The 13319-nt window shown below is 35.7% G+C and overlaps 1 long non-coding RNA gene across 1 annotated transcript; it reads left to right on the forward strand.

Annotated features, from left to right (window-relative positions):
- The first annotated feature begins 209 nt into the window (after window positions 1–209).
- On the forward strand, window positions 210–13277 carry LOC126725273 (uncharacterized). Its single transcript, XR_007655386.1, has 2 exons — window positions 210–544; window positions 12973–13277. It is a non-coding gene; the product is annotated as an uncharacterized LOC126725273 (long non-coding RNA).
- The last annotated feature ends 42 nt before the right edge of the window (window positions 13278–13319 follow it).

The raw sequence follows: 13319 nt of genomic DNA on the forward strand, positions 1-13319 counted from the left end.
ATCATTTTAGTCTTTTAAGTTTCAGTTTTGTTATTTTAGTCCTCTAAGTTTCAAATTTGTTAATTCAATCCTTTGGTTAAGCGTTGCCATTTACTAAACAAAATAATGCTGTTTTGGATTTTTTTTTTTATTTCTTAATTTAATTTTACTGAAAAACGTTAATTACCAAAAAAAAAAAAAAAAAAAAAACTAAGGGCTCAAGGAACGACGTCGTTCCCTTGCCTAGTGAAATTCAAAAACTATCCCAATACCCTAATTGAGAAATTTGGGGAGAAAGAAAGAGGGGGAAAAAGAGAGAGTGAGAGATCGACTGGGGGAGAGAGAGAGAGACTGAGAGACCGAGAAAGGGAGATATTTGAAACCGTAAGGGAAAGAGAGATCGAGACCGAGACTGAGAGAGAAAGATATATCGAGAAAGGGGAAGGAGAGACCGAGAATGAGAAGAGGGAATTTGCGGCGTCTCCGTCCGCTCCGGTAGGCTAGGGTCTACTCCGCCGCTTCAAGAGGCAGCTCTAGCTCTGGCTCCGACCAAGTATAGCATTGGGTAAGTTCTGAAAACCCAACATTTTTGCTTTGTGTTATTTTGGGTATAGTTAGTAGTAGATGGGTTTTGTGTTAGATTTTGCGGTGCATTCTTTAAAGCTAGTGACTTTTTCAATTGAAGACTAACTTTATTTCATTTGTTTGTTTATGTTGGATTTTGTTGACTGATAGGTGAGATTAAATGCTTTGGGATAATCTACTTTATATTTATATTTATGTTTGTCTGCTTGTTGAACATCTTCACATGCAGTTTTATTATCTCAAAATAAATTGGTCCACACTTGGAGTTGTTTGCTGTGTGGAGTACTTAGCAGTTAGTACTTTATTTTTCTGCTAATATTTTGGTGTGTGTGGGGTACTTAACACTGTCTTTGTCAGCTAAAATACTTTGTTGTGCTATGTGTTGCCTTTTTAATTTAAAACTGTCACAAGAAAGATGCTTGGTTAGAATTTTTCATTGTTTATTCATTACAATGGAGTATTACACCACTCGATTAAGAGGTAGTATATAGGTGGTAAGGTGAAAGTTTATGATTATGTGGATTTAGACTGCTTTTCTATACCAGAGGTTAAGCATTATTGTATGGAGTTGGGGGTATCGGATTATGTCCAAATTTATTTTGTTGTGCGTGGGTGTGATCTTCACAATGGCCCAAGATATTTGTCCAATGATGCTGATACTTAGGAACTATTTAAGTGTCTTGACCCCATTGATCCTAAAATAGACATTTATGTAGAACATGAAACCCCTGTTCAGAAACAATTGTTTATTAGGGATGTCAGTGTTGTTAATGTTGCGAATTTGGTTGGTTGTGGTATTGGTGTGGAGAATGTGGATGTGGATGTTGATGATGATGATAATGATGTTGATATGGAGGATGGGGATGATGCTCTTGTTGACGATGAGTTTGAGGTGGGTGGTAATTTGGTGGATGTAGGGAATGATGCTAAAGGTCATGACGCGAATGGTGCCATGGAGGATGTGACTTATGAATGGTATGACTCTGACTATGATGATCTAGTTAATGAAAAGTTATATGAAATTATTGTGAATGAATATGATGGCAACACTTGTCAGCCCACCAGCCCACATAATGGCCAGCCCTCATAAGAACACACACCTAATATTGCCTATCATCCATTGTCATACCCATCTAATTTTGCAAAACAATAATTATCCCACCTAGTTCTAGTTCCAACTTTTTTTAATTGGCCATTAGATGAAATTCTAAGTGGATTTGACTATGCATCCTCAAACTAGTTGCATTCTCCCGACAATCTGATGGTCAGCAAAAGAAAAAATTACCTAAATTTAGAGTTGAATACTTAAAGGATCCTGAATTTGTGTTGGGGATGTCCTTTAGGGACAACAAACAATTCAGAAAGTTTGCACGAACTTACAAGTTAAAGTATGGATATGGCATCAAGTTATCAAAAAATGAGAAGTCTAGGGTAAGAAATAAATGTGTTGAAGGTTGTTTAAGGAAATTCTAAACTTTGTAAATAAAAGGTAATCTAAAAATCTATTACATTCCAAAGTGCAATCTAGACCTGTAGACATAGGGGGGAAATTACAGAAAAGGAGTGGCTTGAATTTGTGCCTTGTAACCTAAATGTGAAACAAGCCCAGCAGTGCCGCGGACACAAAAATCAATGCCAAAGGCCATTTCATCAAACATATTAAGCCATCTAATTGCATTTATCACACTTAGAAATAGCATTGTCAGATCTCATGATTCAAATCAATCATTAAAAAAAGTTTAGCATTGTGAGGCACAAACTAACTATACCCAAAATAATGTCACAATTATTTGTTGCAAGAAATCTGAATAAGATTGAAATTGCCACCAACAATTATGGCATCAATAAGATCCTAGAGAATGCACACGAACAAATTGTACTAATTTATCTCTCCATTACTAGTGTCAGAAGTAAGAAATTAAATATGCTATTTAGAAGAGAACCTTAATAAAGAAAAATATGAATATTGGTGATACAATGATGGAAATGGAACAGAAACTGAACTTGAAATTAAGAAGAAGAAGAATAATGAGAATAGCAGAACACATGACTCAGCAGATAATACAACGTTTCATGATCTTAACTGTTATCAGTTTTCAAACACAATTTGTATCATATATTCAAGTAGATACTCCCACAAAAACTCTGAACATAAATCAATGATATGAAATTAAAAATAAGGAGACAACCAAAGCATCAATAAGGGTTAAGTATTCCATATTCACCAATAATAAAAAATTAAAAGTAAGAGAGGAGAGAGACATATTTGACAGATGGGAGAGAGAAAAAAAAGAAAGAAAGAATTGTGACAATATCACTGCCGAAATTAGGAGAGAAAAAAATTAGAAGTCAATACTCATAAATAATGGCAAAACTAAATACAATACCTTAGATGCAGTTCTTTAGGTACCCCTCTTAATTTTTGACATCTGTCCATTTTAAACATCTCTCAAAACGACGTTAAAATCCTCTCTATTTGTTTACTTCTTTTTTTCTCCTTCTCACAAAAACTAAAAAACCCAATTACCAGATTTCTTTGGACTTCTCACACCCAATCCAAAGAAAAACCGCTTTAGCAAAATCCATAATCCATGGGTAGTTTTCGAAATTCTGAAACAAGTTGACTTCAATTTTCATTTAAAATAGATGACTTGGTTGGAGAGATGAAATTTGCTGTACAAAAAACTTCCAGGATTCCTTGAACACCTAATTCTTTCTTTGGACCGACAATTTCAACACTAGAAGCTCCCATTGATGCAAAAAGAGAAACCATCTCAAAAATTGTGTTACCACCTTCATGGATGTCTTTCACTATTATATTTGCTGATTGAGATTATTGTAAGAATTGAAGGAATTGTTGATGTAGTCAAAGATTTAGAAGGTCTAGCAGATTTCCCTAGCAATGGACTAGATCTAAAATTACAAAAGGATTGTCGGCAAAATTTCTTATTCAGTTTGAGATATGAAGAGATCTGAAGCCATTGGGTTTTGAGAGAGAGAATGGATTTTAATGTCATTTGGAGAGATGTTTAAAATGGACAGATGTCTAAAATTTAAGAGGGATACCTAAGGAACTGCACCTAAGATACTATATCTAAGTTTTGCCTCATAAATAATACAATGCTACCAACTTCTAATGTTGAAATCCCAATCTCTAAAAAGAGTCCGAATTTGGTAAGGATGAGGTGTAAAACCCATGTTTTACACTATTCAATAAAAGATTGACACTTCAATTTTTTACTTAAAACTCAATAGATCCTACCACATAATAACATCTCAATAAACACACAGTTAAATTATATTTTAAAATGGCTATTAGATTTTTTTTTTTTTTTTTTGAGAAATTGGATCTAAAAGCTTTATTACGAAGTAGGCAAATCTACCTGATATGTACCAAAGGTGTATAATGGAACATCCTCCATCCACACTAAAAAACCAGTGACATGTCGTGCATGTTTAGTTAGGTTGTGAGCTACACAATTTCCATCCCTATGAACATGTGGAAAACTAATACAATGAAAATAGTTTGCAATATTCTTGACATCTTGATAAGTAAACCAAATGACGCCAAAGATTGCAAGTTCTCATTCAAAGCATTTATAACGATCTCCGAATCTCCTTCTAGGATGACTTTGCTCAACCCCAAATCAATAGCAAACTATAATGCCTTCACCACTACTAATGTTTCAAGCTCCACAATATTTAGAGGTAAGGGAATGATTTAAGACATTGATGCCAAGACTTGCCCTTGACAATCTCAAATAACCACTCCAATTTCATACCTTGTCTTCCTCTTTAAATATTGCCCCCATCAAAGTTTACTTTTGAGAACTCACTTGGAGGAGCTTTCCACCTCGTTCTTGTTCTGACCTTTGCTGCCTGAACTGGAGGTGGGGCAGTCTGATACTCGATCAATGCTGCAACAGCTCGTTGCATCACTTGGTCATTTGGGAAACCTGGTGGGGAAAAGCGTACCTTGTTTTGCCACTGTCCATGTGACCATGGCGAATAATTCTGATGAACAATCCAAAGCCAAAACATACTCCAGCAGCTGTGCAAAACTTGTGAGTGTTGTGACAGTCCTGAAATTCCATTGTGGATCTTCTTCCCAAATTGTTGACAGACTCGGACAAGACCAGAGGCAATGGAGTACGTTCTCTTCATTGTTATTGTAGATGCAGCATCTCGGATCAGTCATTACACAACTTCGAACTAGATTTGCATTTGTTGGCAGTGCATTTCTGCAAGCTCTCCATAAGAAATTCTTTATTTTGCTTGGCACAGCTAGCAAAATACTTTTCCAAGCGTAAGAACCACCCCTTCCTTCATTAGCATCCATGATAGAGCCATTTGGGAAAAACCTTGATTTAAAAACTCTATAGAATAGAGAATTTTTATTGTGCAATAATCTCCAAGTTTGTTTTGCTAAGAGTGCTTCATTGAAGAGTGACAACTCCCTGAAACCCATTCCCCCCTCCAATTTTGGTTCACACATATTCCCCCCGTTTAACCAATGAATTTTCCTTTGCTCCCCCCTTTGTCCCTCCCAAAACTTACGGATTAGACCTTCAATTTCTTGGCATAAACCAAGAGGAAGCAAGAAGAAACTCATTGTGTAAGTTGGGATGGTTTGAACCACTGCTTTGATCAAAATTTCCCTACCAGCTTGTGATAGCAATTTTTTCTCCCAACCCTGTAATTTCCTCCAAATTCTTTCTTTGATATAATCAAAGCTAGCTTTCTTAAGTCTTCCGATGAGAGAAGGCAGCCCCAAATATTTTGTCATAGTGTACTATTGGGTGACATATTGGGATTGGAGAAGTAAAACTTGGGTTTTACACCACATCCTTATAAAATTTAATATCTTCTACAACTTCTTAAAAAAAAAAAAAAATGTAAAATTACAGTAATTACCACCAATATAATTGATATTAGTTTTCATTTTCAGTCTTTTTTAGTTTGTGCTTTGTTTGCCCCGAAGTTCAAATTTTGGTTTGAAGAAGGGATCTACACAAACTAGAGTTGGAGGCCTAGTTTGCTTGGGTTATGTCACCTTGGTTTGACCTAATGTTGATTCTTTATGGTTTGCCGATTGGTGAGGTTGGGAATTTGGATGCCTTAGCTCGTATTTTATGTTGTAAGATAGGCTGTTTACCCATGTCTTATTTGGGTATGCCTTTGGGGGCACATTATAAGGATTCCTCTATATTGAACCCTATCATTGAACGGATGGAAAAAAGGCTTGCAGGTTGGAAGTAGTTATATTTGTCAAAAGGGGGTAGACTTACTTTATTAAAGAGTACCCTATCAAGTCTTCCTACGTATTATTTATCTTTGTTCACTATTCCACAACATGTGGCAGACAGATTAGAGAGGATTCAGAGGAATTTCCTTTGGGGGAGTTCTAATGATGTTTTTAAATTCTCACTTGTTGCTTGGGAGAAAGTTGTGTGGCCCGTGGAGGTAGGTGGCTTGGGGATCCGGAAGATTAGGCTATTTAACCAAGCTTTGCTTGGGAAGTGGCTATGGCGATTTGGGAATGAGGTCACACATTTATGGAGGCAAGTTATAGCTTCCAAATATGGGGAGGCCAGTGGGGGATGGTGTACTAGAGTTGTTAGAGGGACGCATGGATGTGGTATGTGGAAGAACATTAGGAAGGGGGTTGAGAGCTTTTTTGGTCATGTGTTGTATGCAGCAGGTGAGGGTTTTCGTATCAGATTTTGGTATGACCCTTGGAGTAGCCCTACTGCCCTGAAGGATTTATATTCGGCTATGTTTGCTATTGCTATGGATAAGTCAGCTATGATTTCTGATATGGTTGACTATGCACCAGATGGGGGTGGTAGAAGTTGGAACTTACGTTTCCGTCGTGCTTTTCAGGATTGGGAGACAGGGATCTTTTATGATTTTTTTGCGCATATCTCATCCAAGCTACCTAGAGGGGGTGATGACACCATGATATGGCAATTGAACCGTAGTGGTGTTTTTGATGTGCGCTCTTTCTATTTTTCATTGCTAGCAGCCCTGTCGGTGTCTTTTCCTTGGAAGAGCATTTGGTGTGTTAAGGTCCCTAAAAGGGTGGCTTTCTTTTTATGGACAGCTGCTAGGGGTGGGATTTTTACTATAGACAACTTTGTTAAGAAGGATTTACCTCTTGTTAATTGGTGCTGCCTTTGTCGATGTGAAGAGGAAACTGTGGATCACTTATTGATCCCTTGTAAGTATGCTCATACCTTGTGGAGTGAAGTCCTTCGTTTGTTTGGGGTTCAGTGGGTGATGCCCAAGAACGTTGTTTCTCTTCTCTCTGCATGGTGGAATTGGTTGGGTAGTCACACTTCAAATGTGTGGAATATGGTTCCAGCGTGTCTTATGTGGTTAATTTGGAAGGAATGCAATGCCCGAACTTTTGAGGAAACTGAGAGACTTGTAGATTGTGTGAAGTCCTTGCTGCTTAAGACTTTGTTTGAGTGGTCCCGTATTTGGGGGTTTACACATTGTCATTCTTTGTTTAATTTTCTTAATTCTGTTAGCCTTTCTTTTTGATTGGTTTGTATTTTTTTCAGTGCAGTGAGTTTACTATCGTAAATCCATTGTACTTCTATTATCAATAAATTTGTTATTACCTATAAAAAAAAAAAGATTCTTTATGGTTTGCAATTCCAACAAACGACACCAGTTGTAATAGGTGATTTAAGAAGGGATGGAACCTTTGGGAAATTGTTTGTTATGTTGGCTCAATGTTATAAGTAATTGATATGGTTGCCTAAGGTCCCAAGTAAAAAAAAAAAAAAAAAAGCCCCCAAATTTCATCAATTAGGGTTATTTCTTGCATTGTAATAGTATTAATCAAGTCCAAATATTAACTAATAAATAAAATAATATTTTTTATCAAATAAAAAACAAACAAAAAACAAAGAAAAATGCTACATTTACAATATTTTTCACAACACTTTTACAAAAATCCTAAGTAGCAGATTGTTACATGTTGTCATTGATTAACAAATATATAATTTTAGTGGTGGGCTCACATAGAAAACAAGAAGTAACTTGACACCTATGATTGTTGTGAAAAATATTGTGAATGTAACACTTTTAAAAAAAAAAGCAATACACAAAAAAATTCACAACATTTTTCACGATAGTTAAGTTAGCAAACTTTTATTAGTTCTCATCTAGATCCATCACTAATATCACTCTTTTACTTACCATCATCAATCTCTTACATCAACAAATGTAAAAAGTTTTGTCAAATTTTTTGTGTCAATAAACTTTTTGAGGAAAAAAAAAAATCTATGAGGTTCATGTTAAGTAGTAGTAATTTTGCATATAAAACAAGATAATCAATTTTCACCCTAGGCCATCAACTGCATCAAGCTACCCATGCAAGTCGAGGAGATACCTTCTTATATGACTTAGGAGTTGGTCAAAGCTATCCGATGGTAAATTCAGTAGATTCCTAAAATTTGAGCATGTCAAAAGATTATTTTCTTTGGTTAATTGAGGGTATGCTTAGCTAAGAGCACTCATAATAATAGCATCTCAACCAACGAAAAATGCTTTACAATAAAGTTGCTATAACTAAAATTTGTAGCTATATTTTACCTTCACGCTACAGTGAGCTGTTATGAATAACAGTCTACTGTAGCACAAAGGTAAACACAAAAATCAAAATTTTAATCGCTAATGGTCTCTTTTTTTCCTCAGACTCTTCTCTCTTCTCTTTCCTCGCTCACTTCTCTCTTTTCTCTTTGCTCTCTCCTATGCCTTTGTTTGTGCTTCATGGTTCAGCAATTGTAGTCAAGAGGTGAGATCAGATTCATGGGTTTGATTTGGTGAGGTGAGATCGAATTCGCAGTTTTGTGATTTATGGCTTGCTGGGTTTTGGTATGGTGGGTGGGTTTTGTTGGTTGTGATATGGGTTTGAACTTTGTGGTGGTCGGATTGGTGGGTGGGTGCGGCGTTGGCATTCTGGGTTGGTGTTATGGGTTCATGGGTACAGTGGTGCATTTGGCCGTGCTCGATGGTGTGGCCGTGGGTCTTAGGTGAGGTTTCATGGGTTGCAGATGGTGTGATCGTGGGTTTCAGGTGGGTCTCAGATGGTGTGATCGTGGGTTTCAGGTGGGTCTCAGATGGTGTGGTCGTGGGTCTCAAGTAAGTTTGGAATGGGTCATAGAGGGTTCACGGTGGTTGTGGTTTTGTTTTGTTTTTTTTTTTTTTTTTGTCTTTTTGGCCTCCAATGGCGGTGGCAAAGACTCATCTTTGCCGGGTTTGGTTGCAGGTTATTGGGGTTGCTAAATGTGTTTTTTTTTTTTTGGTGATTCTGATTTGGATGTGGTTTTTGGTGGTCTAATTTGCAGGGATGTGGTTTTGGGTGGTTTTGATTTGTAGGGATATATTATTTAATTGGATTTCTTATATTATTTTAATGTGGTGTTTGTTAAAATAGAAGTTTTGATGTTGGGTGTATTGTAAAATGTGTTGTTAAAATAAATAAAATAAGTTTTTGAATTGCTAAAAGTTAAATTTTTGGCGTAAATGCACTTTTGGTCCCTACATTTTGCACTTTTTCTATCTTGATCCCTACATTCTATTTTTATTACTTTTAGTTCTCTAAACCAATTAACGCGTGACATTTAAGTCCTTACCGCCAGCCAACTAATGGGAAATGCTAAGGTGGCAGACGGAACATCCTATTAGCTGATGTGGCGCTGATGTAGCACTGATGTGGCGATTAAAATATTATTAAAAAAAAATTATTTGCATTTTTATATGCCATGTCAGCATTTTAATTTTTTATAAAAAGCCATGTTAGAAAATTTAAACCAAAAAAGAAAATAAATTAAAAAACAAAACTTAAATCTAATTAAAAAACGGTTTCCAAAAAAAAAAAAAAAATCTAATTAAAAAACAAACACAAACACAAAAATAAAAGGCCCTCCTTCGTTCTCAACACAGTTCTATCTCAAAAACTCTGCAAATTTTATCACAACTTTCTATTTTTTCTCCGTTTCTTTCAAAAAGTGCTCATAGATTTCTTTTCAGATTGTTGAATCTTGACCGTACAAAAAAAAAAAAAGTCTATTAAAAGAGAGGGTCCTGCCATCGGAATCGATCTCAGCACGACCTACTCGTGTGTCGGAGTTTGGTAGCATGACCATGTCGAGATCATAGCTAAAGACCAAGGGAACCGAATGACATCGTCTTACGTCGCTTTCATCAATATGGAGCGTTTAATCGGTTTTAAATTTCTGGGTTTGTTTTTTTATGTGGGTTTGATGATTTTTTTGGGTTTATGGGTTTGATTTGTTGGAGGTTTCGGTGGAGGATGGTGTTTGGATGGAAAATGGGAACATCTTCGGTGGTGGTTGTGGCATGCATCAAGAAGAGAATCCATTGCCCATGAGTGGGTATTTGGGTTTGTTTGAGACTTGTGTGACTAAGTTTGTTCAGATTTGGGTATCCTTGCTCTCGTTCTGGGTTTGTTTGTGTTTTTGTTTTTTTGGAGACAACGAGGAGTTGTTTGTTTTTATGGGTTTTTTTGTGTGTTTGTTTTTGAAGAAAAATTTTGGGTTTATGGGTTTGCTAGAGATTGAATTGGTTACTAGGTTTATAGGTTTATTTCTTCGATTTATTTATGGCTTGGTTTGGTTTCTTAGATTTATTTCTTGTTTTTCTGGATTTGATGGAGTAGATTTGGTTGCTGGATTTGGATTTGGGGTTTGCTAGAGATTGGTTTATTTCATGGATTTAGGAAGAACACGAAGAACAACTTCAGTTCTCATGAAAAAATAATGGAAAAAAAAAAGTTTTGTTTTTTTAATTTATTTTCTTTTTTGGTTTAAATTTTCTGACATGGCTTTTTATAAAAAAATTAAAATGCTGACGTGGCATATAAAAATGCCAAATAATATTTTTTAATAATATTTTAATCGCCACATCAGCGTTACGTTAGCTAATAGGGTGTTCCGTCTACCACCTCAGTTTTTCCCTTAGTTGGCTGATGGTAAGGACTTAAATGTCACACATTAATTGGTTTAGGGACTAAAAGTGAAAAATAAAATGTAGGGACCAAAATGGAAAAAGTGCAAAATGTAGAGACCAAAAGTACATTTACGCCTAAATTTTTTTAGCTCTTCTACTGTGAATCCTCTAAGATGGCATTCCTAAAGGCTAAAGCAATAATAAGGGTTGTGGACATGCTTAATCACATTTAATTGAAGGTTAGTGTGGCACAATAAATATTTATATGAAGGGAAATCAGGCCTCAGTAGCATTTAATAGATGTTAAGATCACACCGGCTCATCAATCAGCTCAGCAGCCAAGGCAGTCTCACAGTAGCTAAGAAGGTTTGCACAAGGAAGGTTTGCACAGTCATCAAGAGTCAGTTACAGAAGGAGTTAGTTTGTTGGTTGCTAGTTACTAGAGGCTGTAATGACAGTTGTACAAGTAGTTTCTGATATTACAGTGAGTGAGGCAAGGAATTGTATATAACCATTACTTTGAAACTTTGAAAGCATTGAATAGGAATGTACAAGTTGTTTCCACTCTCTTAATTCTCTCTTCTCAATTCCATAATCACAGGATGCCCAACTGACCTCGAACCCAGCTACAACAAACTCCCAAATCCTATTCTGCTCTTAACAACAGACTTGATCCTTTTGAGTAAAGTCATATATATTGGTCAACTAAAAAATAAAATAGATACTTTTCCCATACTTTTTGTGTTTGAGTTTATATTCTAGCGATCATTATATGTTAGAGTAATTTAATTACTTTGTCTACCACTTACAGTCTACCATGGGGATTGCTCTGTGTTTTATGTATTATTATTATTATTATTTACTTCTATTTTAAACTTTGGTTGTTTTATAAGAGAAGCCAAAGAATTCCTTCTCTAATTATTTGATTTGGTATACATTTAGAGAAGTAAATTTTGTTACCCATAATATTGCTAGATGAGGTATTTTGTGCAAGTATGAAAGAATGGTCTCCATCTCCTTCATCCCACATAAGAGTTTTTTTTCCTCAATAGAAAAATGGTGGTAACTCCCCATCCTAAAAATATATGAAAAATGCATGGCATGCGCACACACAAACAGATTTAACAAAATTTTCATTAATAGTTTTATGGCGTAAATACACTTTTGCTTTCCAAATTTTGGCCACATTTCCATTTTGGTCGCTACTTTTCTAATTTACCTTTTTTAGTCTTGAAAATGATAAGCGCGTTTTATTTTGGTTTTTACCGTTATCTCACTAATGAAAACAACCTACATGACAGACGAAAAATTTAAAAAGTAATTAATTAATTATACGTGTCATTACTATCCTATCCATGTCAGCTTTCCACCACATTTAAAGTTACGTGACCCTCATGTGACTGACTAATCAACTACCCAAATCATGTGACAGATTAAAACCCCAAATCAGACGATCAAACCATAAATCCCTCTCTTAATCCCTCTTTTCTACCATCATCAATCATTTCTTGAATCTGGAGATGAAACAATAGATACCAAACTCCAAAAACATTAAACTGAAAACACATTTCCATTCCTCCAAAATCATTAAACTGAAAACTCACTTCCATCCCAAATTGTCAATGTTTGAATAATAGCCTTTATTTGGGTAAATATTTTGGTACAAGGTAAAATTAAAAGCAGCTAAAATTTATTAGGGCTTTAGTGTTCATGGGATGAAAGTTTCCAGTGATTTTGAAACATCTTTGTTGTGATTGTATGACAGATTTCATTGCAGCAAGTTTGTGCAAATCTTATTTGAGTTGTTTTATGAGTGATCTTCCACAATAACTATTAGGACTTTCACACCACTTACCTTTATATAGCACAACACAGCAGTATGCACATATGGAGAGAAAGTTTTCCAATTCATTCAAATTACAAGTACAACCTAATCTGCAGGTGTTCCATTGCTAATTGGAAAAAAATTGACAGCCCAAAGCTACATACATTCACAACTACATCATTTTTTCCACCCCACCTATCTAACCCACCAAAGATAGAATCACAAAAAACAAACCCCACATATCACCAATGACAATGCCAAACACAGTGTGAAAAACTTCTCTATCTTCTTGCAATTTGCAACCTCAGTCTCAAGTGTGATAATCGTCTACCTCTGCTCTAAGATAAGATCCTTTCCACTCACAAATCTCATCCTCATGCCATTGGAAAAAATTACACTTGCACTTGAAATGCAAACCAAAGCTAAAATTGACTATGTAATACCTGTAAAATCTGCAACCCAAAATTGCAACAAAATCTTACAAAAAAACATCTATGTTTAATATCAGTCAATACCCAGTAATTAGGACATCCGTAAAACCTTTTGTTGAAATTGTCTGATGTCCATGATGCCACTAACACTAGTTTTTTTGGGAACAGAAGCACTTCATTGGTGCTCTCCTCCTTAGACTTACACCGATTGATGAGCTTGATTCCATCGATGGGATGAGCTGTCGATGACGAGATTTGGTGTTTGTAATTAGTGATGAGCTTCAATTGTGAATTGGAGGTATAAGTTGTGTTGTGCTATGGGGGAAGAGCTTTAATCGTGAAATTTGGTTGTTAGGGTTTTGGGTTCACAATTGTTAGCCAAACGTGTGAGTCAGTCACATGACTCTAAATGTGGTGGAAAATTGACGTGGATAAGTTAGTAATGACACGTAGGATGAATTTATTTATTTTTTAATTTGCCATCTGCTACATAGGTTGTTTCTATTAGTGAAAGG

The sequence above is a fragment of the Quercus robur genome, chromosome 5 (genome assembly GCF_932294415.1).
Source record: "Quercus robur chromosome 5, dhQueRobu3.1, whole genome shotgun sequence".
Classification (NCBI taxonomy): Eukaryota; Viridiplantae; Streptophyta; class Magnoliopsida; order Fagales; family Fagaceae; genus Quercus; species Quercus robur.